This window comes from Talpa occidentalis, unplaced genomic scaffold (assembly GCF_014898055.3).
Source record: "Talpa occidentalis isolate TD23 unplaced genomic scaffold, MPIMG_talOcc4v2.1 talOcc4.5, whole genome shotgun sequence".
In the NCBI taxonomy this organism is placed as follows: domain Eukaryota; kingdom Metazoa; phylum Chordata; class Mammalia; order Eulipotyphla; family Talpidae; genus Talpa; species Talpa occidentalis.
Window position 1 is genome coordinate 37852032 of NW_023604861.1, and position 24544 is coordinate 37876575.

The window sequence follows — 24544 nt, forward strand, 5'->3', positions numbered from 1 at the left end:
TAAAATAACACTATTGCTTACAGGTATCCCTAACTCTTGCTACCAAGTACAAGCCTATTCCCTAGAATTCATTTTCATTAAGCAATCAATATGTATTGACCTTTACTAATAAATTTGTCTCTATACAGCTAAAAAAACTGAGTACATTTGCTTTGCAGAATTTTACATTCACTAGAATTTATTAAAATTCCTTCAAATTATGGGCCTCCCCGGTGGCGCAGCGGTTGAGCGCTGGGTTGCGAAGCTGCCCGCAGCCTCTGCCATGCCGGTTCGATCCCCGGCTGCTCCCCAGCCACCAGAGGAGGGTCCCACATGGCGCGCAGACCTCTCCTGCCGCCCGCTGCTCCCCTCAGCAGTGTACTTCGGTCCTTCTGCCTGTTCTGCATCCTGCTCTGACTCTGGTGAATTCTCTCACCCTCCCGCGCTTCTGACTATACCCAGTGCTTGTATAAATAAATAAATAAATAAATAAATAAACCTTTAAAAAAAAAAAACTAAACTTTAAAAAAAAAAAAAATTCCTTCAAATTAGAAATTGTTATACTACATTATCTTGAATGTAAGAAAATGGTTGGGATATAAGGGGTTCAAGGTGGTGGAATAGGGGGAACTATACTCACTTCTTCATGAACATGAAAAATCTACAACTAAATACGAATCATCTATCCAAAAACAGATCTGAAATCCAGAGAGGAGCTTCTACAAGAAAGACCAAGAAGGCAGCATCCAGATTGGTAGGAGACACAGAGACACATGCTTACATCTCTGAGGTATACAACTTTTCTTTGGGAATAGGGAGGAGGATTATACCCCATTCTCAGTATCCCAAGCCTCCTATCCAGCAATGCAGAGATGAGTCCCTGGAATCTGAACATTGAGTGTTAGAGGAAATTAAGCCCAGGAAAGCTGAGTAAAAAGAACAGTCTAGGTTCCAGGCTATAAAGAAGCCAAGTGTAGACTCACTTACCCTGGGACACAATGCAGCAACACTGACCTGAATAGCACCAGATACCATCCTACAGCTTTGGCCTGAGAAGCAACTTTCAGAACTATCGCTGGGTTGGAATCACTGGGAGGTACCACCTTGGCAACCTCAGTAATAACAGTATAGGTGGACACCATCTTGGAACCTATCCCCCATGCTACTATATCCTAAAGGTAACCCCTGACGAGAGATCCACCCACTCCTGTAAAGTAGCCTAGCTAGCTGAGACATCAATCAAGTGGGCTCACTCTTAGCAAACAAATAGGCCAAGCCTGTGCTAGCCTCTACCTTCCTGCTAGCAAGCAGATCACACCCCCACAGTCAGCAAGCCACCTCCTTCAGGCTGCCTAGTTAGCAAATGGACCACAATTCAAGCAGCCTCGCAAGGTACCATGGCCACTGCCACCAGCAGCCCAGCTATCCCCCACCAGCCAGATTACAAGACCCTGCATTGTTAACAAAGATGTACCTCTGCCCCAGGCAGCCTAGCATCACAACGTGTCTCACACAGCACAGCTGCCCCAGAGCAACTAACAGCCACATGTCAAGGCTGCATCCACAAGAGCGGCCAAGTCTAACCAACGTGAGATGAGAAATTACTATGAACAAGTACACACCAATAAATTCAATAACCTTAAAGAAAAAACGATAGCGTTGACAAAACTAATCATGATAATGAATATTGAAACAGTAATAAAAAATCTCCGCCAAAACAAAAAGCCCAGAGTCAGATATCTACAAGTGAATGTTATCAAGTCTTGAAGAAATTATGTCCATCCTGATTAAAGTAGTTTTAAAAATCCAAGAGGGAATGTTCACTAATAAATTTTGTAATACCAACATTACCCTGATACAAAAACCACATAGGCAGCACAAGAAATGAAAAACATGGACTAATTATTATTTAATAATACTAATAATTAACACTAATTAGTATTAATAACTATTAAAATACTTGATAATTTTGTGTTTATTAATGACTATTAAGTGAGCACATGTAATGACTTAGAGAAAACACTCATTAAATGTTAGCAATTGTTTTCTCAAAGTGAAATTGATAAAATTACACTTAATAGCTAAAGCACCTTTGCTTCAGATGTATTAAAAAAATCTACCTTAATATAGTACATTTATTAATGAAATATAACATGTTTAAAATGTGTACAAATAAGTATTTAAGTTATATTATTTTGCATTCTAGGGAAATCAGATTTAATAAGACAACAAATAGAATATTTTCTAGTTTGCTCTTATTTCAACTTTTTGTTTAAATAACTAGAACAGATGTATCAAAGCTTAAATAAAAGTATTTCTAATGCATGGGCAATATATCCATTTATGTCATTAGAGTACTTTAGGGCCATTATATCCTTTAATGTGAAAAGTTTATTATATTTGCTTTTTTCTTACCAGTAGTTTATATCAGAAAGCTGTTTCTTTACCTAGACCAAATTAAGCAGCTGTCATACTTATAAACTCATGTAACCAATTATACACCAAGCCAAAATATAATGACAGGAAATCAATCTAAAATTGTAGACAATATGGACTTAAAAAGTGACTGTTAGTGTTGAAGGACAAAAATTAATTTAAGAGGTAATTTAATACTTAAAACTAAACTAGTCATAACTGTAATTTAAGGAAAAAAAGTGTCCGATATATTCTCAATCTATAGTCAGCATCTATGGCTTATAAATCTTTGTACGCATGAAAATAACTTCCTTAGATGGCTAAACTACAAAATTTAATCCCTAGCTATTTAAATCTGGTGGTACTGAATTTTAATAACTTATAATTAAAGATAATCATCATGAAAAGTGTTATACTTCAATAGTATTGTTTTACATACACAGAGAACCCACACAGCAGTGTCTTAAATCCTGTTTCTGCTGCTTTTAAGTTATGTGAATATTTAGAAAATCACTTCATAATTCCATGTATGCTTTTTATCCAGAAAATGGAGATAACAGAACCTATTTCAGAGAAATCCACATAAAGTGCTAAAAGTGATAAAATAAACACTTCATTTATATTTGCATGTGTACTTCAGGATATTATTGTTTCTATTACTCTGACTATATCAATAACAGACCTACAGCAAAGATTTTAATTTAAATTGCTGATGATTTCATACAAATGTTTATTGCATGCTGAACTGATGTGCCCCAGTTAATGGTCAATATTCAACAATGCCCATAAGATCAATTATACTGCCAACCATTGGGACATTAGCATTCATGATTGTGAATTTTGGAAATCAAATTCTGAAATGTTTTGCAGAAAGTTCTAACTTTGAGACTGGACCAAGATGATATTCACTCCTGGGAGGATAATCTAAAAATTAACCCAGATTTGCACTAAACTCAGAGGGGCCTGTGGCTTGGAATGAAACTGGACACTGGCGACCAACATGAAACACACTGGAGGAGTACCTTGTGTCATTAAAAAAAAAAGAGGTAGGTGGAGAAAAACTCCTGGAGGCTGTGACCTGTGATCGAAGTCAAACTGCAGCACTGACTTGGAAGCACATACCCTTACTGAGAGGAAATATATATATATATATATATATATATATATATATATATATATATATACACACACACACACACACACAGAAGAGCTGGGTTGCTCCCAGTGGGCTAAGGTCCCCAGTGCAAAGAACAATGAGAGTATGCCAGGCTATGCTCCCCCTTCCCTACTCTTTGGGGCTGGTATTGATCTTATTAAGTGCCCTGACAACACACAGACTGTAGAGACTTAGGTCTGGAGCTCAAGAGAGGAGGGGTATTGGTGGTGCCCCAAATATGAGCCACCCCCTTTCCCCAATCAGCAGCTTCAAGTTCAGCTCTCCAGACTTATGGAAGGCAGAAAAGTCCAATTTCAAAAATTATATAAAGTTGGGGGGCTTCCCTGGTGGCGCAGGCAGTTGAGCTCAGCACTGTGAAGCTGTCTGCAGTCTCTGCAGCGCGGGTTCGACCCTGGCCAGCCCCGGGGAGAAACCTATATGGCATGGCAGACCTCTCCTGTCTTGCACATTGCGCAATGTATTTTGTCAGTCTGCCTGTTCTGTTCCCTTTTCTGTCTCTGGTGAATCTGCTCACCCTCCCATGCATCTGGCCTGTACCCTGGTTCTTGTATAAATAAATATGTCTTTAAAAAAAAATAAAGTTGGGAATAGCTAAAAACACAAAACCAAAATCACAGCTATGCCTATAGGAAAAGTAGAAGTATTAAAATTTCTTGCTTCTATGGATACTCAAATAAAAATAGAGAAATTTAAAGCAGCAAAATGGGCAGACCGAACAAGGAAAGAACAATACCTAGAATGGAACTGTAAAGATATGGATGATTTTTATCTTCTGCTCAGAGTTCAAAATTGCCATGATAAAGAAATTCAAAGATTTTATAGAAAACTCAGATAAACAGATGGCCTGACAAACAGAAAATAGAAACTGAGGCTTAGAATTAGAAAATAACAAAGGTGCAAGATGCCAATACATCAATAGATGTGGTAAAAAAAAAAAGTCTGGGAAATGCTATAGAAGAATAGGACAAACAGAAGATCCAATCACTGACCTTCAAGATGATAACACAAAGTGCCCAGATGGAAGAAAGAAATATAAATAAAAAAGCCAGATGTATGTATATATATATATATATATATATTCCCAAGGAAAGGGTGGATTATATATTATATATAAAAAGTCTGGCTTAATTTTTTTTCTTTATATATATAATAAATATATATATTTATATATATTATATATATAAGTTTATATAAATATAAAACATATATATATGATTTCATTAGGAAAGGGGAAATAATCCAAATGGGAAAATATCTCCTGTAGAGCTAAGTACTTTATCCAAAAGGTCCCTGCTAATTCATTAAAGTATTGTTAATAATAGTGAATCAATTTAGTGGGTTAATTTGGGACTGGAAACAACAAAGTTGAGTAATATGCTTATACTGTGAAACTGGGGGGATAGAGATAACTATTGATTCAAGAGACAACATTTCTGACCAGATCCCTTTTTTTGCTTTTCAGGTCAGGAAAAGTTCCCACTGCAGATTTTCAGATTTGAGAATACAAGTGGACATGGAGATGAAAATGTTGATAGCAGTGAAAAGTAGGTTTTGGTTGTCTGAAAGCATTTAAAGCTAAATGTATGGACATTATGAATATGAAGTTCTTTGTTGAGGCTATAGAAAGAGATTGATTCTCCTTAAATGAAAGTGTAAAGGGAATTGAGAACATTTCAAGAAAAAGCTACAGAGAGAGAAAGGGCAAAGAAAATGAAACCTGGAGAAACACAAAGGAAGAGTAGTCAGAGATACAGTTACTCTTTTCCATTATAAACATTGTAACAGGTGGTCTGTCAGTGGTTGAGGTCATCAGAGTTACCAAGGCATAGGTGTGACAAGATAAATCCACTCATTCAAGTAAAGTAAGAGAATAAGAGGAAAATGGAGAAATTTGCTTAGTGGTAAGACGGAATCTGGGCCAGCAGCACTCTTGGGGGTGGGGGGGTGCTGTGCTGGCTGCCAAGAACGAGTCTTCGGATTCTTGGTTATTGCAGCTGTTTGGGTGTTTAAAGTCAAACTCTAAGCAAAATCTGTGCCTTTGCTCCCTCTAGTAGTCTCAGATCCCAACAAGAAGGCCAGCAGTAGTGACTGGCAGGTAGTGGGGATGATAAATTAATGCATATGTGGATTGAAGCAGTTCTGTCCTATCTGCCAGCCATACTCTGCCTGTTCAGCAGCTGCCTGAAATAGCTGAAGAACTAAAGCTGGGGAAATGAACAATTTTATTCTTGAGTGTCAGAGATTCTCAAACATGGGATTACCTTGGGCTTTTATTTGTTAAAAATCTAATTTCTAGACCTCACCTCTAGATGGTCTTAGCCAACGAGTCTGCATTGAGCTAGACACTTGCATTCTGAAAAAGGTTAGGTGTTTCTGATGTTGGATTGTTCTTTGAACACAGTTTTAAAAATATAGCCTTAGCTACTAAGTGCTGAGAAAATCTTGCTGAAAAAACATACGCGCAAATATATCTGAGTAGATACATTCTTTCATGAGTTACAGAAACCACTTTTATTATTAATGTTTTACTACTGTATCATTTGCTTCAAAATACATGATTGGTATACTTACACTAACACAACCTTTTTGAAATTTAATGATATTAAGTGCTTTTAAATACACTATTGTTTTCTGTCCTAGAAAAAGATAACCAAAATTAATCACATTTTGAGAAGATTGAGGGTATCATAAATCACGACCCAAACACTCTCATATTTGCACTTTGATAGATTACTGAGGGGAGCATGTACAGGAGAAAAGGGCTCTCCACAGAGAATATTGCTTCAAATTTAAATCTAAGAATAGATGAGATCCCAGCCAGCTGCAACCAACATGACATGGAGTGGGGTATACAGTAGTTTCAAAAATAATTAGGTCCCCACACATTCAGAAAGCTATAAATAATAAACAAAACCTCAAATTGACTAAAGAAACAGAATTGGAGCTAACTTGAGAGCACAGGTGTTTTGTGTTTGGTATTACTCGCCTTGCCCATGAGGTAAGCAGACATACTCAATACAACTTAATGAATCTTCTGGGACCAACCCCCTCCCCCACCAATTCCCTCATAGGAAACCAGTGCAGGAAATGTCAAAGACAGGCTAACTGTAGTGTCACACATAGTTGAGAAAAAATATACACGCTTGAATACTATCAACTATAGAGACGGCATAATTCACTGTTAATAAGCTGGATCCATTAAGAACCTCACTTAGTATCCTCCAAATCACCAAACAAGATTGCTGCATGGACAGTCAGAGGTAAAGGATCACGCCTCTTCAGCTTTATGTTACCACGCCACACCCACAGCCTAGGCAAGCACAGTCCTTTACCATATTCATTGGGCCACTTCCTCCCCCTGCTATTCTCCTCCCTCTGGTAGCCTCATTTTTACAGTCAGGTATCTAGGGTTTCTTTTTGTCTGACCCTTGTTTTCTTTTTCTGTCTTCCACATATGCATGAAATAAGAATTTGTCTTTCTCCTCTCTGCTTCTGTGCCTCCTTTTGCTTACTGTTTCCTAACTATGCTTAGTTCTCTGAATTAGACAAATCCTCTTTCCAAAACTCAGTTGCAATTGCTAATAAGTTAAAAAAAAACAACATACAAACAGCACACCATACTTCTTTGATATGAATGATTAAAGAGACTTCAAAATAACTAAATATTATGAGTTTCCCCTGAGGTACTATCAGTGAATGCCTAACAGTACTGAATGGCACCCAGAGGTACAACATTACCCCGATCTATTATAAGGTTATCACTAAAGATGTCAGTGCATTATGCACAAATGCTAATTGATCTCATAAATTTAGAGCAGAATAGAGTCAATGGAGTTGATTTTCTACTACCTTTTCAATAAGATTCCCAAAAAAAGGGTGGATTAGTTGTGAAACCATGAAGTAACCTATTTGGCCAATTGCCAAACCAAAATTTATCTCATCACATAGATTTATTCACATGAAATGAAGTTTGAATATATATATCTACACATTTATATATTCATTTTTACTCAATTAACTAGGCAAAAACCAGCTGAATTAAGGTTCCATGGTGGTATGAGTATGTTTTTCTATTATCACTGCAACAGCAAAGGGGAATGTAAATATCTCCATGAGGAACATTTGGTGCTAAATAAAAGAATTAAAAATCTTTGCAATAATGCATGCTATATAAATGTTTTTCTCAGTAGTATGAAATTTGATGACTTAGAAGAAAAGCTTTCTAGGGGCAATGTGAAGTGAATGTATCTTTTGATTTTTATCAAATTTTAAATTCCCATACATAGATTGTCTTTGAAGAATTATTATGCTGTTAACAAAATGGTATAGCCACTGTTTTTGAGGTAAGTTTTAAAATGAGTTTTGCCAAAAGAAATCTTAAACAAGGCAAATAAATGGTCACCTAATAGTTTTGTAGTATTTTGGAAAATGTAGTTCTTGTGGAGTGTTTGGTTCATAGTAACATATCACCAAAAATAAAGATGAAGCTACATTGTGAATTTTTTACACCCAAGACAAATAGTTACCTCCACTTATATTACTTCATTGGATTACCTGAACCATATGGCTTCAAGTCTCATAAGAATTTTGAAAGTTAATAAAAATAGCTTGTTGAAAAAAATTTGTATGGAGATTGTGATGAACCATTAAATTTTATAACTTTACATATTGTATGCACTTTAAAAAAAACACAAAAAAATATCATCTTGGGGTAAACCCTAATTCCTAGATAATAGGAATTCCTTGGAAGGTAAAAATGCTAAGTATTGGGAAAATAAGAATTATTCTGTCAGAGTAAAAATATGTATGTATATATATACATATGCACATTAAAAATTGGGTTAAGTGTGAATAATATTTTAACACTTAAATAATAAATGGTCTGATGGAATAGTTTCCTATCACATCTTGGTGGTGGGCATGGAATGGTAACAATGGTTTATATCACATCAACAGTGATATAAACCAAAATTACTGCAATCACAAAAAAGTTTCCTATCACTAACACAGTTAACTCTATGAAGGAACAAAATTTTTCCATATATATATTAAACATTTTTTGTGTACCAAGGGCCGGACTAGTGGTGGGTGTTATACAGGAACCAGCATGTGTCTTCTTTGAATCATTTCTAGTTAGGAAACGTGTTCCATGGTCAATAAATACACCACAAAAGTTTTCTGCTAGGTGCTTTGAGCAAGCAGGACTGACATTGTGGGACCAGTCCCTCTACAAATGTAACAAATGAAGTGTGAGCTATAGGCATTGCTTGTCAGGAGGTTACAATTTATTTGAAAAGAAGATGTACTCACATAACACGGTACCGACAACGATCAGTGATATTTAACCAAATGACAAAGACTGCTTATATAGTTCAGGAAAGAGAAGAAACAATATTATACAGTTGTAATAGGTTAACCTGATGGTAAGTAAGTCTCCTGAAATTGGTATCCTTTCCTCTGACCTTTAACCACCTCAGAATGGGTTTTATTTTGTTCTTATATTTTTATATTTTAACAATGTCTGGATAATCTTCCAACAGAGATTATCTTTTTTATATATGGTATGGATGTTATTAATATCAGCTATGATTAGTAGTATTTCAATGATGGAGTGGGATTTGACACAGAATGACTTTTGCCTGGTGCTGATTTGTGCTGAATTTAAATGATAAATGCTGACTATCAATTCAACATGCCGTATTTTGATATTATGACTTTATGCTCTATTTAGCCATTTCAAAGTACTTTAGTGTTCCAAAAAGGTTAATTTTAAAATGAATTAAAATATAACCACTAAATTATTTTTGATATAAATTTATAAGTAAAAAATGCATGATGTAAATTATACTATCATTGTAAATGACATAATTTTTTGCTGCATATAAGCTAAAATTTCCACTGACTATCCCATTTATATGATGATTTCCATAGCGAAGTAAAATGCATGAATTCCCCATTTCAGAGGCATTCAGCTATAGTAACTGAAAAAAATCCTATTCATTTAAGGTCATTCTTGCCTGTTGTAGAGCTCTGAAAGCTGTTGCTCTGAAGGCCTGAATGCTATCTCTTGAATTAAGATGATCCCTTGAGGAATGGGGCTTTTATATACTATGTTTTACATTTAAAGAAGGATATTTCTCTGAGGATATAAGTTCAATTTCTTGCCAAACTTTAAATTCAATTTAACCTCTTATTTTGCAATTCTTCTTTATCTCGATTCATTTTCAATTGCAATGCACTTAAATATTTGAAATTTTCTATGTAAATTATAAATTGACTTCATTGACGTAATTACTCTAAATCTCTTCATCTTTGATGCTGAAACAATTCAAGCATCATTTCATATTATTAGCACAATTTCTATTCTTTCTAAACCTCAGAAATAGAGGTAAAATATTTAACATTTAATTCTGAAGCATGATACAAGCTTTCGAGTACAACTACTCTTTAAAAGGTTTACCATTGATTCAAAATTTGGCACAAGAATGCCTCAATGATTTCATCAGTAAAAATGCAAATAGACCACCAATACAAAATATAGTATTATATCAAAATGAAATTTAAAAAACAGAGTAACAGAAAACTAGTTTTTCCTTATGTTGTTACTATGACCAATTTTAATAAAATTTCACAAAATTGAAAATAAACAAATGGTAAAATCAAACACTATAGGGTTTTTTTAATATGTTGTTGTTTTAGCTAATAGAAAGAGATGAGATATTAGAGTGTTTCCAAAATATGCTCCTTTGAATGTCCATATGTATTAGAGAAATGGATTACATATTTATAAAATGGATTACATATTTTCAGTCACAGATCAGAAAACAAGTAAATATGGATTAAAAATTAAGGTAGGAGAACTGTTGGTTTCCCTCTCCTTATGTACGGAATTTGGGAGTTGCCACAATATCATAAGTAAAAAGTTGAACAGGAAAAATCCCCAACTCTTCTTAGATCCTTAAGAGAGGGACAGACACAGGCTACTGACTCTAAGACTAGAGAGAAAGAGGAGAATTCTGGGACTTTTGGTTTATCAGAACAGTGACTCACATGTAGAAACCATCTAAAGAATTTGGGGGTGGGGGGGTAAACCTGAGCTGTAACTAAAAAAATTGCTAATGGCTCAGTGTGGACTACTCAGAGTTAAAAATTCTAAGGGGACCCAGTCATAGGGAGGCCCCCACAATATTGTGAGATTTACCTCTAGGAAATAGGCTAGTTTTTCCATAGTAAATGAGAGAAATATATCACCGAGGCTATCTGTATGGGGTGGGTAAAAGGAACCATTTTTAATTCACCAAGGAACTATTGTTCTTAACAAGGCCTACCCTCAGGAGAAAGCAGTTAAGCAGAACATAAACTGCTGGGATATTAATGGAAACTAATTGACCTGGGTAAGGGAAATATCTAATTCCAACCATCCTGTCCCACCTAAGGTGGAAGAAATAGAGAAACTCTTGTGAGGCATATAATCACTAAAGGACTTAAAAACTGAAACCTAATGATAGAACTATAGAAAGCATACTCTCCTTCCACACCTTGTCATCAATTACTTATGCCTATTACAACAATTCCTTTTATCACTGATATAATGTCTATTATGATTAAAAAAATAAAGGGATAAGGTAAAAACACAATTTGGATAGAGCAAAGCATCAAAACCAGACATAGCAAGGCTGTTGGAAGAATCAGAGCAGAAGTGATAAAAGAACAACCATTAATAATTATTAAGGTCTTTAAGAAATGAAATATACCATATGCGAGAATGGAAGGGGCAATATAAGTAGAGAGATGAAAATATTAAGAACTATGAAATGATAGACATAAAAAGCACTATATCAGAAATGAAGACTGCCTTTGATGGGCTTAGTAGCACACTGGACATAGGTGAGGAATAAATTTATGATTCAGAGAATTTTTATCAATGCAATCTTTGAAAATCAAAAGCAAAGAGAACAGAGATGGAGCAGAATATCCAATGATTTTAGGACAACTACTAAATGTATAAAATACTTACTGTAAGTGTACCAGGAGGATGAATAGGATCAGAAGAAACATTTTTATCAGCTAAGGATTGACTATTTTCCTAAATAACATCAGATACCAAATTGCAGATCCAAGAAGCTGCCAAAATACACCTAAAAACTGTTTTCAAATTACAGAAAGTGAAAGAGAAAGAAATGTTGAAAGAAGCTGGGGGAAGGAAATCAAGAATTATATCTGATCTCTCCTCAGAAACCACACAGGCAAGAAGAGATTGAAGTGATTTTTAAAGTGAAGTGATATTTAAAGTGATCAGAGAAAAAAAACCACCAACCTAGTATTTTATACTCTATAAAGTTTTCCTTCATAAAGAGGGTGTAAAAGTTTCTCTAACAAAAAGTGTGCTGTTGCCAATAGAATTATTTCAGAAGAAATGATGAAATAATACTATTGGTCAGATATTTGGCACTACATAGAACGAGGAAGACCATTAAGAAAGAAAGAAAGTGAAAGTAAAATAAAAACTTTCAATTTTTTTATTTGTAATTAATCTAACATTAGTTTGTTTAATATAATACCTACAATATAGTTGATTATTTTTTTTTTTTTTGATAGAGGCATGCTTTATTTATTTGTTTGCTGGTTTGCTTGTTTGTTTTGTTTATACATGCACTGGGTACAGTCAGAAGCGCGGGAGGGTGAGAGAATTCACCAGAGCCAGAGCGGGGAGCAGAGCAGACAGAAGGACCGAAGTACACTGCTGAGGGGAGCAGCGGGCGGCAGGAGAGGTCTGCGCGCCATGTGGGACCCTCCTCCAGTGGCCGGGGAGCAGCCGGGGATCGAACCGGCGCCGCAGAGGCCGCAGGCAGCTTCGCAACCCAGCGCTCAACCGCTGCGCCACCGGGGAGGCCCAATATAGTTGATTATTAATGCTTAAGTAGATATCATACACATGTATATCTGCTTTTGCATGTTTATACATGAGGGTAATAAATGAAAGCATAGATCTAGGCATGAAGGGAGGTAATGGGATTGTTATAATGTACTGACATCTGTGAAGTTTTATGATATTTGAAAGTGGATTAACTGTATACGTTGTAAACTCTAGGGTAACCACTGGAAAAAAGAATTATAACAGATTTGCTAAGCAGGACAAGAAAATTGAATCATATAAAATGTTCAATTATAACCACAAAAGACAGGAAAAAGTAGGAAACAAAAGTGGGAAAACAAGAGAAACAAATTGCACACAGTAACAAACATGGTAAATATTAATTGAAATATATGAATAATCACTTTGAACATCAGTGGTCTAAATTCACCTATTGAAAGACAAAGACTGTCAGAGTGGATCAGAAACAAGACCCAAAATATATATTTACAGAAACACACTTACGTAATTATATAATATACAAACACATAAAGATTATAAGTAAATGGATGGAGGAAAATATTCCAAGCTAACACTTATCAAAGGAAAACAGGATTAGCCATATCAGTTTCAGACAGAGCTAATGTCAAAGCAAGGAAAATGATCAGTAATACAAAAGGTTATTATATAATGATAAAGGAGTCAAATTTCCAAGAAGAAATAACCATTAACATGTATGCATCTAATAGTAGTGTCAAATTATGTCAGTCTAAAACTAATAAAATTGCAAGGAGAAATAGATGAATCCACATTTATAGTTGGAGACTACAACACCTTTTTCTCGAAAGTGGATAGATCCAGTAGGCAGAAACCCAGTAAAAACTCAGTTGAACTAAAAACCACCCTCATTCAACAGATTATAATTGACATCTGTAGACTACTTCACCAAGAACAGCAGAATATATTTCTCTAAAGTCTACAAGGACTGTTCTCAATGGTAGATCAAATAATGAGCCATAAAAGACACCTAAACAAAATTAAAATTGAAACCAGGGCCTTCCTGGTGGCACAAGGGGTTAAAATGCAGCATTATGAATGTACTGCAGCATGAGTTCAATCCCCAGCCAGGGAGGAGACCCACATGGCGTAGCAGCAAACCTCTCCTGATTCACCCCTGCTCCCCTGAGCAGTGTATTTTAGTAGATCTGCCTGTTCTGTTCCCTGCTCTGTCTCGGGTGAATCCTCTCACCCCCCACATCTCTGGCTTGAACCCCCATTCTTGTATGCATAAATAAACTTAAAAAAAATAAATAAAAAATAAAATTGAAACCATACAATATTTGTTTCCAGACCACAATGGAATTATACTTGAAATTAGTATCAGAAAAATAACTGGAAAGTCTCCCAAAACATGAAAATGAAAAAAAAAATTCCTGAATAATACATATGTCAAAAATAATTCACAAGCATTTAAAAAATATTTTAAATAAATGAAAACACAATTTATCAAAAAATTGCAGGTTATAGCAAAAGTAGACCTGAGAGGGGAAGATCTAAAACCAATAATTATAATTTCCACTTAGGAAGCTAGAAAAAAGAAGAGCACATTAAATTCAAACTAAGCAGAAGAAAACCAGTATGTATGTATCAGAGCAGAAATCAATGAAATTGAAAACAGTAAGTCAGTAAGAGAAAGTCAATGAAAACCCAAACTGGTAATTTAACAAGAAATTAATAAAATCAATAAAGCCATTAGCTAGGTTAGATAAAGGTAAAAGAGCAAGGACACACATTATTAACATCAGAAATGAAAGTGGTGTGACCACTGGACTTTAAAAGAATAAAGCAATAGTATGACTACCTGCAGGCCCACAAACTTGATAACCTAGATGAAATGGACCAATTCCTTGAAAGATGAAATTTACCAAAACACACAGGAAGAAACTGATCCTCTTAATATATTTATATCTATTAAAGAGATCAAATTAGTAATAACCTTCCAAAACAGAAAGCACTAGGTCCAGCTAGGTTTATTGGTGGATTTTATCAAACACTTAAGGGGAATCAGAAATTTACTTCTGTAAAATGTCTTTCAGAGGAAAGAAACAGTGGAAACACTTCCTGACAGTCATTCTATGAGGCTAGCCTTACCCTAATACTCAAACCAAAGACATTACACACAAAAAAACCCACAATACCTTTCCTTCAATGTTGTTGTGAATTTTAAACTATTCTAAAAAATAGTCTAAGAAAAACACTAAGGAGATTATCTCAATGAACAAAAACTCTGAAGAATGGGCAGTTATTTTTGATTTTATGAATAAAAATTATGTCATAGTAGAGCCCCCATTTTTTTTTCTGCAGTTCTCAGTTCTGATATCCTTAATGTGTTTAAAGTTCCTCAGTTTGATTCTAGAATGAAACATGGTAGCAAGTGTTCTTTTTCCATTAATTTCCTCCTTTGTCCCTTCTTTTTATTTCCCTTCCCCATTCTCCCCCCCCTTCTCCCTATGCCTCTCCCCCCCATTCTTTCTTTCTCTCCCTCCTTTCACCAACCTGATCTGTCCTTACAGCCCATTGTCTATAATTAAACTATATGACCACCTAAATCACTGGCAAGGATGCTAAATAACCATGCTAGGTTAACACTGACCATCTGGGATGTGATGAGGGTGTTGGTGTCAATCATTTGCACCCCCTCCCTCCCAGAATGAGACTCAAGTACACTGGGGGAAATGCTGATCTACAATATAAAATGAATAATGCATAAGAATTCTGCTCTTGTGCCTGTACTCTGAAGAATTGAGGAAGCACGTCCCTTTGTGTTTTGGAACCTGGGATTCCAATTTGGTGATAAGAATTCTGAGAATAAGCATCTGGGGACACTAACTTATCTAATCAAGAATGAAACCAACAAATACAAGAAACATCTTAGCATTTTTCTCATAAGAAGCCATTATCTCTATACTCTTTTCTCTATGTAAGCTTCGATACAATAACATCATATTTCTATTGAAACCTACATAGAAGAAAAAAGTGGCTATGATAGAAAAAGTGAATGGAAAACACAGGTTTCTTTATTGTTTGTATGTTTTGACTAAACAATTTCCTTCACTCAATATAGTATAAATATTTAATGTAAACATCTTTTCCATATTAAATGCTTTCTTGGGAGATAAATTCTGAAACTTCAATCACTTCATTTGACTACTGCTCTAAAATTGGAATTCTATTCATATAGAAAGCAGATGGTTCTAACATGTGAAAAAAACATAAAATGGAGAACACAATAATTATTTTCAAATGAGATATTTAAAGGAAATTTTTTATAAATAACAATGCTTTATTATGATAAAAATCACAAATACTGTACTATATTTATAACTGAAATTATAATATTGTATATGGAATATAGTTGCTTGGAGGATAAATTAGTGGCACAAGGATCTATATTCTGGAAATTAAAAAGATCATTCAGTTGTTCCAACTCTTATGTCAGACTGCACACATCACAGATTTATTCTCTGATTAGTGTCAGGTTCACTGTGGCAGTATCTCTTTTGTAAAAAAAAAAATCCTTAGTTCCCTTAGTCTATGAATTGCTCCATAATCTAGAGTTATTATACTGAAACAATTTAAATATTGGAAATATTATTGCATTGAGTATGAAGTTACTAAAAGCAGGATATTTTAGAATGCATGCAGTCATCTGCACCATGTCAGAGCTTGCATAAAACGGAATATAATAGTTACCTAAGAGAGATTTGACAAACTAAAATGAAATCATTCCTTAAAAATTTTAGGACATAGACTCATAGTTAAAGGACTTTATATTATTAGGGTATTACATTTTCTTAAAAATATTAGTTGTTTTATGTATATATTTATTATATTTACTCATATGATTGTTTCAGAAAGTCTTCCTTCTACTCTATAGGAAGAGTATCATTTTTGTGCTAACTTATGAAGATTTTAATTACAGAGTATTGACTTGTAGGCCAAGGCAATGTGCTAAGCAACTTTTGCAGGGATTAAGTATGAATTAGATGATGTAGGTATCTTAGAGGGAGCTTCTTTTTTGACTTATGAGAATTTCCATTAACAGAGGAAAACTGAAAGACAGAGACAGTCTAACAGAGGTAAGAGGTGGGACTAACAAAGATTTTTTTTCTAAGCTAAATGGCCAGTTCCCAGCAGCAAAGGATACAGGGCATGGAAGGAAGATGAAACTGGAAAGGTTCACTGGAGTTGAGATTTGATGAACACATAATTTGAGCACATATCTGTTTTTCTTGATAACACTGTCTTTAGCAAAACAACTTAATTCCTTTTATCATTCTTTATTTTCTAGGAAATATTATTTACTACTATATGTTCTCAATTTTTGATGAAGTTAGCTTAAAGCATAATTGTTCTAGATTCCTCTTTAATGCACTTTTGTAAACTCAAATATATCTCTTAATTTTCATTTCTCTGCTTTCTCTTGGTTTGTAAATTCTACTGGGTGTATTTATACCTGTTGGTGTGAATAGTGATACTGCTAGCAAAATGCTTGTGATTTTATCAGTGGTATGCATTAATGTAACCACAAAACATTTTAGTTAGAAATGCCCTTGTCTATTTCACACCTATCTTTGGTTTTTGTTCAAAAGGATTATTTCAACACATTGAGGGAAGATTTCTAGGCAAAACCATCCTATAATTAATTGTCAGAAGTAAAGTTCCTTGCTTCCTTTTTTATAGCCAACTGTGCACCTCTGTGTAGATCAGCAGGTAACAAACAAACAGGAAGAACAACGGCGGATGTGGAAAAACACTAGGGGCTATGAAAAAAAAATTGGAAAAAAAAACCCTTTGTGGTAGGAGACTATAACACCCCACTCTCACCAGATCAACTAGACACAAAATAAACAGGGATGCAATAGCTTTAAAACAAGAATTAGACCTCACGACCTCACAGACACACGGAACTGCACTCCCAAAAAAAGAATCCACATATTTATCAACCACACATGGGACATTTTCCAGAAGAGACCACATTCTGGGACACAAAAGAAATATCAATAATTTCATGAAAACTGAAATCATACCCAACATATCCTTGGACTATATAGTCTGAGAATACCAAACTAGAAACCAACTATCGAAAGCAAGCAGGGAGATCTTTTAGTTCATGATATGAAATGGGTTTATATACACATGCCTATGCATCAAGACTAGAACCACTACTTGCAATAAAATAATGACAAAATTATTTAAATACAAATATTTCAGTAGAAAAAGTTTTGCTCATAAAGGATGAGCTAGTTTATGTCTCACTGACTTTGAAACGACAGATTTTAGCTGGAGTAACAAGTTTGTCTTCCTTAATGTTGAATTGTGGCTTAAAAAGTGCTACATATTTTATGCTTAAGTAATACTGTCACTTTTCATTTGCTAACATATCCATTTTAGCTACTGCATTGCTGTGTATCTGTTCATTTCTAGTGAACCAAACCAGAATCCCTAAGTCAGATGCGTACCATGTTAATAATAAAAGAGCTGAACATGAGTGGTTGGTAACTAGATGAGATGATATTTTAGTATTGAAATGTCATAAATTAATCATGATTTTAAATCACATTAAGCATGCTAAATATATTTAAACAGATGCTTTTCTAATAAGTCAATTAGGATACAATTAAATTTATTTGGATACTCTTGACTCTAGTACTAAAAAGAAAAAGTTAACTTTTTTTTCATTTGTAACATGTGGTCCAGTAAATATGCACATCGGTATATATTTTAAAATTTCAAATGTTGGGTCTCCCTGGTGGCACGGGGTTAAAGTCTCAGCACTATCAAGCTATCGCCAGCCACTTGGCATGAGTTTGACCCTTGCCAGAGAGCTAACTACATGGCGCAGCAGACCTCTCCTGTCTAGCCCAATGCCCACCTCAGCAGTGTATTTCAGTAGATCCTCTGTTCTGGTCCCCACTCTGTCTCTGGTGATTCCTCTCACCCACCCACACCTCTGGCCTAGACCCCAGTTCTTATATTCATAAATAAATAAAAATAAATCTTAAAAATAAAATAAAATTTCAAGTGCTGGCAAAAGCTGTATGTAATAAGATAATCATTTTAGTGCTAGCATAGTGAAAAACTAGTGTCACTTTAAACATGCAGTGAAAGGGCATGATGAGTTAAAGTAGAGCACAATCCCAACTTTATATACATACTATGAAGCTATAATTACAGTTTGTATGACAACATAAAATTAAATTCAAATTGAGTAAGAATTGGATACTGATTCTTCCCATAGTAATACATATTCTGCTATAGAAAAGTTACTAATAGATGGTTTGAAAATGGAGACTCATATACAATCATACAGAATATAAAGATGGAAAAACAAAGCTATAACAGCTTTGTTTAAAATGAGAAGATTAAAAATGATTGTATTTTTCAACATTTCTATGATATTTGTATATAAGTCCCTAAAATATTGAATGAGTTATAAATTATGATATTGATTATTTCATCAAGAATATTTGCATATAGTAGTAGTATTAGCATTTAGATTCATACTTGTATAATAAGTGTCTTAAGGTTGGCATGAAGTGATATAATAACCTAAAGGTAACATGCCACCTATATTTGCGATTACTAGGAATGCTTAGTGGGCAACACACAAAGTGAAGTGACTGAGACTTGGGTAAGATTTCAAAAGCAATGTTAATCTATGGACAAGTGAACAACATTCATTTTATTTTAAGGCACCATGGAAGGATACTTCTCCATTTGCCTAGGAAATGCCAAATTAATAGAATTTTTGATGTGCAATTATGAATAGCATTATCTTTTCCTTTCAAAATGTATAGGCTTAAGTGATCATTACATGGTCTTCTTACCATAATGTTTAGGGGATTAAAGCTAGTTTATTGATTTCACAAAGAACTCTTGGATTTCATCTGTGGAATGGAGCAGATATTTTGAAAGTAACTGCAGTATTATAAGACATACTTATAAATTTGGTAGATTCTCAGAGAGGTCCATTTCATATCCAGGTCTTGTTTACCTGATTTCTTGCAACCTTATAACAGGGGTTATAATATGAGGACCCTGCTTTTTCAGCACTAGCTCTCTGCCTTTCAAGTTGCTGTTTTGCTTTGATCTTGAAATCACTTTTCACAGTGTTTTGATGATTACTAATGGTTAAAGTTACAAAGTCAGAACATGGCTTTACTTATTCACTTTTATAGGCTTAATGGGAATGTTATAGCTAAACTCCTAAGTTCTTCTTTGATAATGTAACTGAGTTATTTTTTGAACTTATTTTCCCATCTTACTTAAAATAAAAGGAAATGCACACATTTGGGGGGGAAATTATATGAAAACATGCCTTGAAAGTTTTGCTTTTTGTCAGGTGTAGAGCATATGATAGGAAAACACAACATGTCCAGAAGGTGTCCATATACTAGGTAATTTTAAATATACAAAGAAACTAAACTATGTACCATAGTTTTAGTTGTTGGTTCTAGAGCCAAATTTCTATTTGAAATCACATCCCTAATGATTTCAAATAAATGAGTGAGCATTTAAATCTAAGATTCAAATATAACTTTCAAAAATTCTAAAAGAATTCATAAGCTAACATGTCTAAGATTGAAGCTGCTAGATGGTCTGACAAATTAGTACATTTCCCGTGCCCTGCTTTTGTTAAGTCAATTTTAAGAGCTTTCTTACATACAAATGATAGTTCTCATTATCAAATGGCACATAAGTTCCCATATAACTCAGGAAACTATGCTGTGATCTGAGAAGTAGATTCAATGAACATAGCCCCTGCCCTGTTTGTAGCTTTTCTCTGTGAGGCTGTTATTGGCAAACAGTGGGGACCAAAGGATGACATCCCACTCAGGGGGCATGAGAATGCAATCAATGCCCTTAATGTGTTTACTATGTTTCTGGAAATGCCAAAGAAGTTTTTGGGAAGTAAAAAGTGTTTCAATGGTTGAATAGTCACCTAATTGAGAAATCTGTATGGGAGAGATGAATTTAAAGGAAAAGGCATTCTAAGCACAAAAAGCAGCAGGTTTATGGATTAAACATCAAGTTAACAGCATACAAAGTAGAGAAAATTTGTGAAAGTCAGTGACACAAGACATCTCTCAATAAGGAAGAAAGCTGTGATACCCATTATAGTTCATGGTTTCTAAACAGAAATGTGGGTTTAAGATAATGGGGTGCAAAAGAATTCATAGCAATTATTTGTCTCTCCTTCTGTTTAAAGTCAATTATTTCACTTACAGCATTGATCTCATACTCTGCTATCTTCTCTTGGATTTGCTTCCCTTACCTTCAGGTTTGTCCTTGCTCTGAGTCTTTCCTTTCTTCTATAAACATTCTCAAGTCTATCCCACATTTCAACTGATCAAAATAGAACAAACTTGTTTTCAGCACACATTCCATTTTTGTCACCACCACTCTAGTTCCATAACTTTTTCTGTTAATCAGTCCAAAATTTCCAGGGTGGATTATGTGCCTTAATTCTTTGTGCTTGTGGTTTCTTTCATTTTACAAAAAAAAAAAAAAAAGTATTTTCAATCAATGCCATATTATTAAGCAAGTGTTAAGGACCAGGTACTTTTCCACACACTTAACAATTAACTTTTTTAATTCTCATAACAACACGTTGGAGTAGGTACTATCATTAGCACCATTTTAAAGATGAAAAAAAATGAGGTATAGCAAACTTAAGTGACTTACCTGGTTCATGAGCTGGCTCCAGAGACTCTGCTCTTACCTACTCTATATTGCACTCAGAGAATTGTCCAGCATGCATCTCAGAAATTGTCTGGCAGCAGGAATGTGGAAGCACTGTTGGGAGCTTTATCAGTTGATGCTAGAAAGTCAGAAGAGGCAAAGACTACATTAATTTGTGGGCTATGTTGGCTACTTGAACATTTGTTCTTAAAGTAATAGATATGGGAGGATTTTCAAGGCCTAGTGGCCTGTGTTTAGAGAATACTTAACACAAATATTTGATTAACACAATTTGAATATCATACTATATAGACTGCCAGGCATTTTATAAACAAAACTTGGTATTTTTTCAGGTAGTTTTCTCCACTAAATAAGCTCCATTAGATCCAAGGAAGGGCAAGAAACCTTGATTCTGCCCCCACTTTTGAACAATGAAATTTACTAGTTATTCATTCTTACTTTCCTATGCTTCATCCTTTGAATGCATACTGCCTAATAAGAACCTAATAGTCAATAGTTTATTGTGGTATTAGAAACATTTCTGACTTGACTTTCCACTTTTTAATGAAAAAAAACGAATGCTGTATTAGTAGCAATGTTGATCAATTACAACTTATATGTAGAGTCCTGTGAAAGTAACAAAATTTACATCAGTAAAGATGAGTACACAGAGGTGGAGGTGGACATCTACCTATGAATACATTTGCTTAACAAAGGGCCACAGATGTGCAACCCTCTCTTAGCAAGATGAAGTAAAAAGAACTTCAATTTGTTGTCAAACTGGTTAAAACCTTTCCTATGGTGTACATATTATTTGTAAATAGAGAAACTACCCAATATTTGTGAACTTCTGTTCTCTTTTCTGGAACAATGTTAAGATTAACTTTCAGAATTCAAGTTATCATGAAATTGGATATTTTATGTAAAGTATCTGACACAATATCCTGTATTTAACACAATATCACAGGTATTTAACATATGGCAATCATTATGTTTCAGAGTTGCAACTACTGGCCACCAAAAAAAAATTACAGTATTTTTCCCAAAACACCATCAATGAGACATATTTTTTGAGTCAGGTTTTTTTCTGACTACTCATATATAAAAGGAAATACTAAAAAACTCTTTAGAACAAACTCTTTATTCCAAATAAGTTTAACTTCTTCACCCATAAACCTCTCCTTACTTTTCCTGCCTTCTCCTTTTTATGATGATCAGTGTGTTCAGATTTCAATTCTCTCCTCCTCTATGCCTCTTTAAGCTCTATCATTTACCAAAGCACAGAGGTCAAGTGCTTCCAGCCTGAGAATCCTTTAAATACCACTAGAGTCCACAATGACCTTGTTCTTGAACATTCGATTTGTATTTCACTCATTGGCACTTAGCTCTAAAGATAGAATATATTGTTTCTCCAGCTATCGGGTTGGTAAAATAATCTTGTGGCCATGACTTGTCTATACAACACTGAGTTTTTCTTTTGATGATAATTAAAAATTCTTACTCTGATCTATATCAATGACCATATTTTAACCAATATTGCCTAATAGTTTATGGTCCATATTTATAATTTAGTTTGCACCAAGAGAACACTTCTAGAAATAGCAATCATTATTTAGCTTTTAACATATCAAGAGACATATATTACTGGCTCTAGTACTAATATCAAAAAAAAATTACCAATTATCTACATATACTATGTATTTATGTTTAATAATTTACTAATAATAGACAATAAACTTGTCCTTTATTATGCATGAACACTCATAATTTTGGGGCACAAAATTTCAATTTTAGAATTGCGGTAGTCATTATTTATATATAACAAACAATATCACATTGTTGTTTTTGGACAAAAATAGTTGGCTCTTTCCAGCCCTCTTACTCTGATCTATATCAATGGGGCCGTTTGACTGGTCTGAACAATCTTCAGGGCTGAGGCAGATGAAATAATTCTGGATATCTTTCCAGTAATTTCTCTGCTTTAGTACTAGCATGAAGGTCCTGAAATTAGATGGCAAACCCTGACCAAGACAGTCATCTGACATGGACCATGAGATAGAATTCTATATGCTAATCCTTTGAGATTTGGCATTGTTATAATTGCAGCAAAATATAACATATGCAGAGTAATAAACAGGTTGGACTATAGTCATCAATACATAATTCACATTTGAAAATTTATTATAGAAAACATTGATTTACAAAAATAATAATGCACCCCCAGAATGCTTCAAATTAAAATGTTATGTTTCATTTAAACAAAAGGATACCCTACTGAGTGGAAGTATTTGCACACCATATATCTGATAAAGACTGATATCTAAGATCTACAAAGTGCATATAAAACTCAACAAAAAGAAAATAAGCAAAACAAATTGGTTAGAAAAAACTTAACAGGCACATCTCCAAACAAGACATACACATGACCAGCAGGCACATGGAAGAAATGCTCACTCATCACTTATCATGGAAATGCAAATCAAAACCTTAATGAGATATCTCTTCACCCTGGGAATATGCCTATATCAAAAAGATTAGAAGAAATTTATTGCCAAGGATGGGAAGAAAAAGGAAGCCTCAAAATGTTGGTGAAAACGCAGGCTGGTATAGCTCCTATAGAAAACAGCATGGAGATTTCTCAAATATTAAAAATGGATCCCTCACCACATACATGTTTTTTCTCTATCCCACTACCTCAATCCTTTATTTTATGTAGCAAGACTAAACACACACACACACACACATATAACCCTTACTCATTTGACAGCCAACTCTTATTTCCATACAATCCAGCAATTTAATTCCTTGGCATTTACCTAAAGAATGCAAAAACACTAATTCAAATGGATATATGCACTTTGATTAATTGAAGCACTATCTCCAAGAAAAGCTATGGAAACACCTAAGTGTCTAAGGAAGATGAGTCAATTAGAAAGATGTGGTTATCTATATACAATGGAATATTACTCAGCTATAAAAAAGATAAACTCTTATCATTTGCAACAGCATAAACAGAACTGGAAGGGATTATGTTAAGCAAAATAATTCAAGACAGAACATTTTTATGTGGAATATAAAGAAACAAAGCAAAGGATCAGATAAACCCAAACCATTAACAAACTCCAAAAATATGACTGTAGAATTGAGGTTACCAGAGGGGCAAAGTGAGGAGGGAGCATAATGGACTGTGGTGAAGGACTGGGGGTGTCTTGGTGATGGGTGTGATATAGCAACAAAACCTGAAGTGGGTGATCCTACTCTTCTAAATCATCAGCAATGTTGCAAAACTATGTTACTTCAAAAAAATGTTACATTTTGAATGTAACATTTTGATTTTATTTGATGCATAAAATTTGCAAAACCCAATATTGCTT

The 24544-nt window shown here is 34.5% G+C and overlaps 2 long non-coding RNA genes across 2 annotated transcripts in view; one reads left to right on the forward strand and one right to left on the reverse strand.

Annotated features, from left to right (window-relative positions):
• The window catches only part of LOC119259741 (uncharacterized), a 159473-nt gene extending 153967 nt beyond the window's left edge, over positions 1-5506 (forward strand). Inside the window, exons 4-6 of the long non-coding RNA XR_005128543.2 lie at positions 676-769; positions 3265-3440; positions 5034-5506. This is a non-coding gene — a long non-coding RNA (uncharacterized LOC119259741). The remainder of the gene's footprint in view (positions 1-675; positions 770-3264; positions 3441-5033) is intronic.
• The window catches only part of LOC129146892 (uncharacterized), a 166194-nt gene that overhangs the window by 11248 nt on the left and 130402 nt on the right, over positions 1-24544 (reverse strand). The window contains exon 2 of the long non-coding RNA XR_008554245.1: positions 21174-21309. This is a non-coding gene — a long non-coding RNA (uncharacterized LOC129146892). The remainder of the gene's footprint in view (positions 1-21173; positions 21310-24544) is intronic.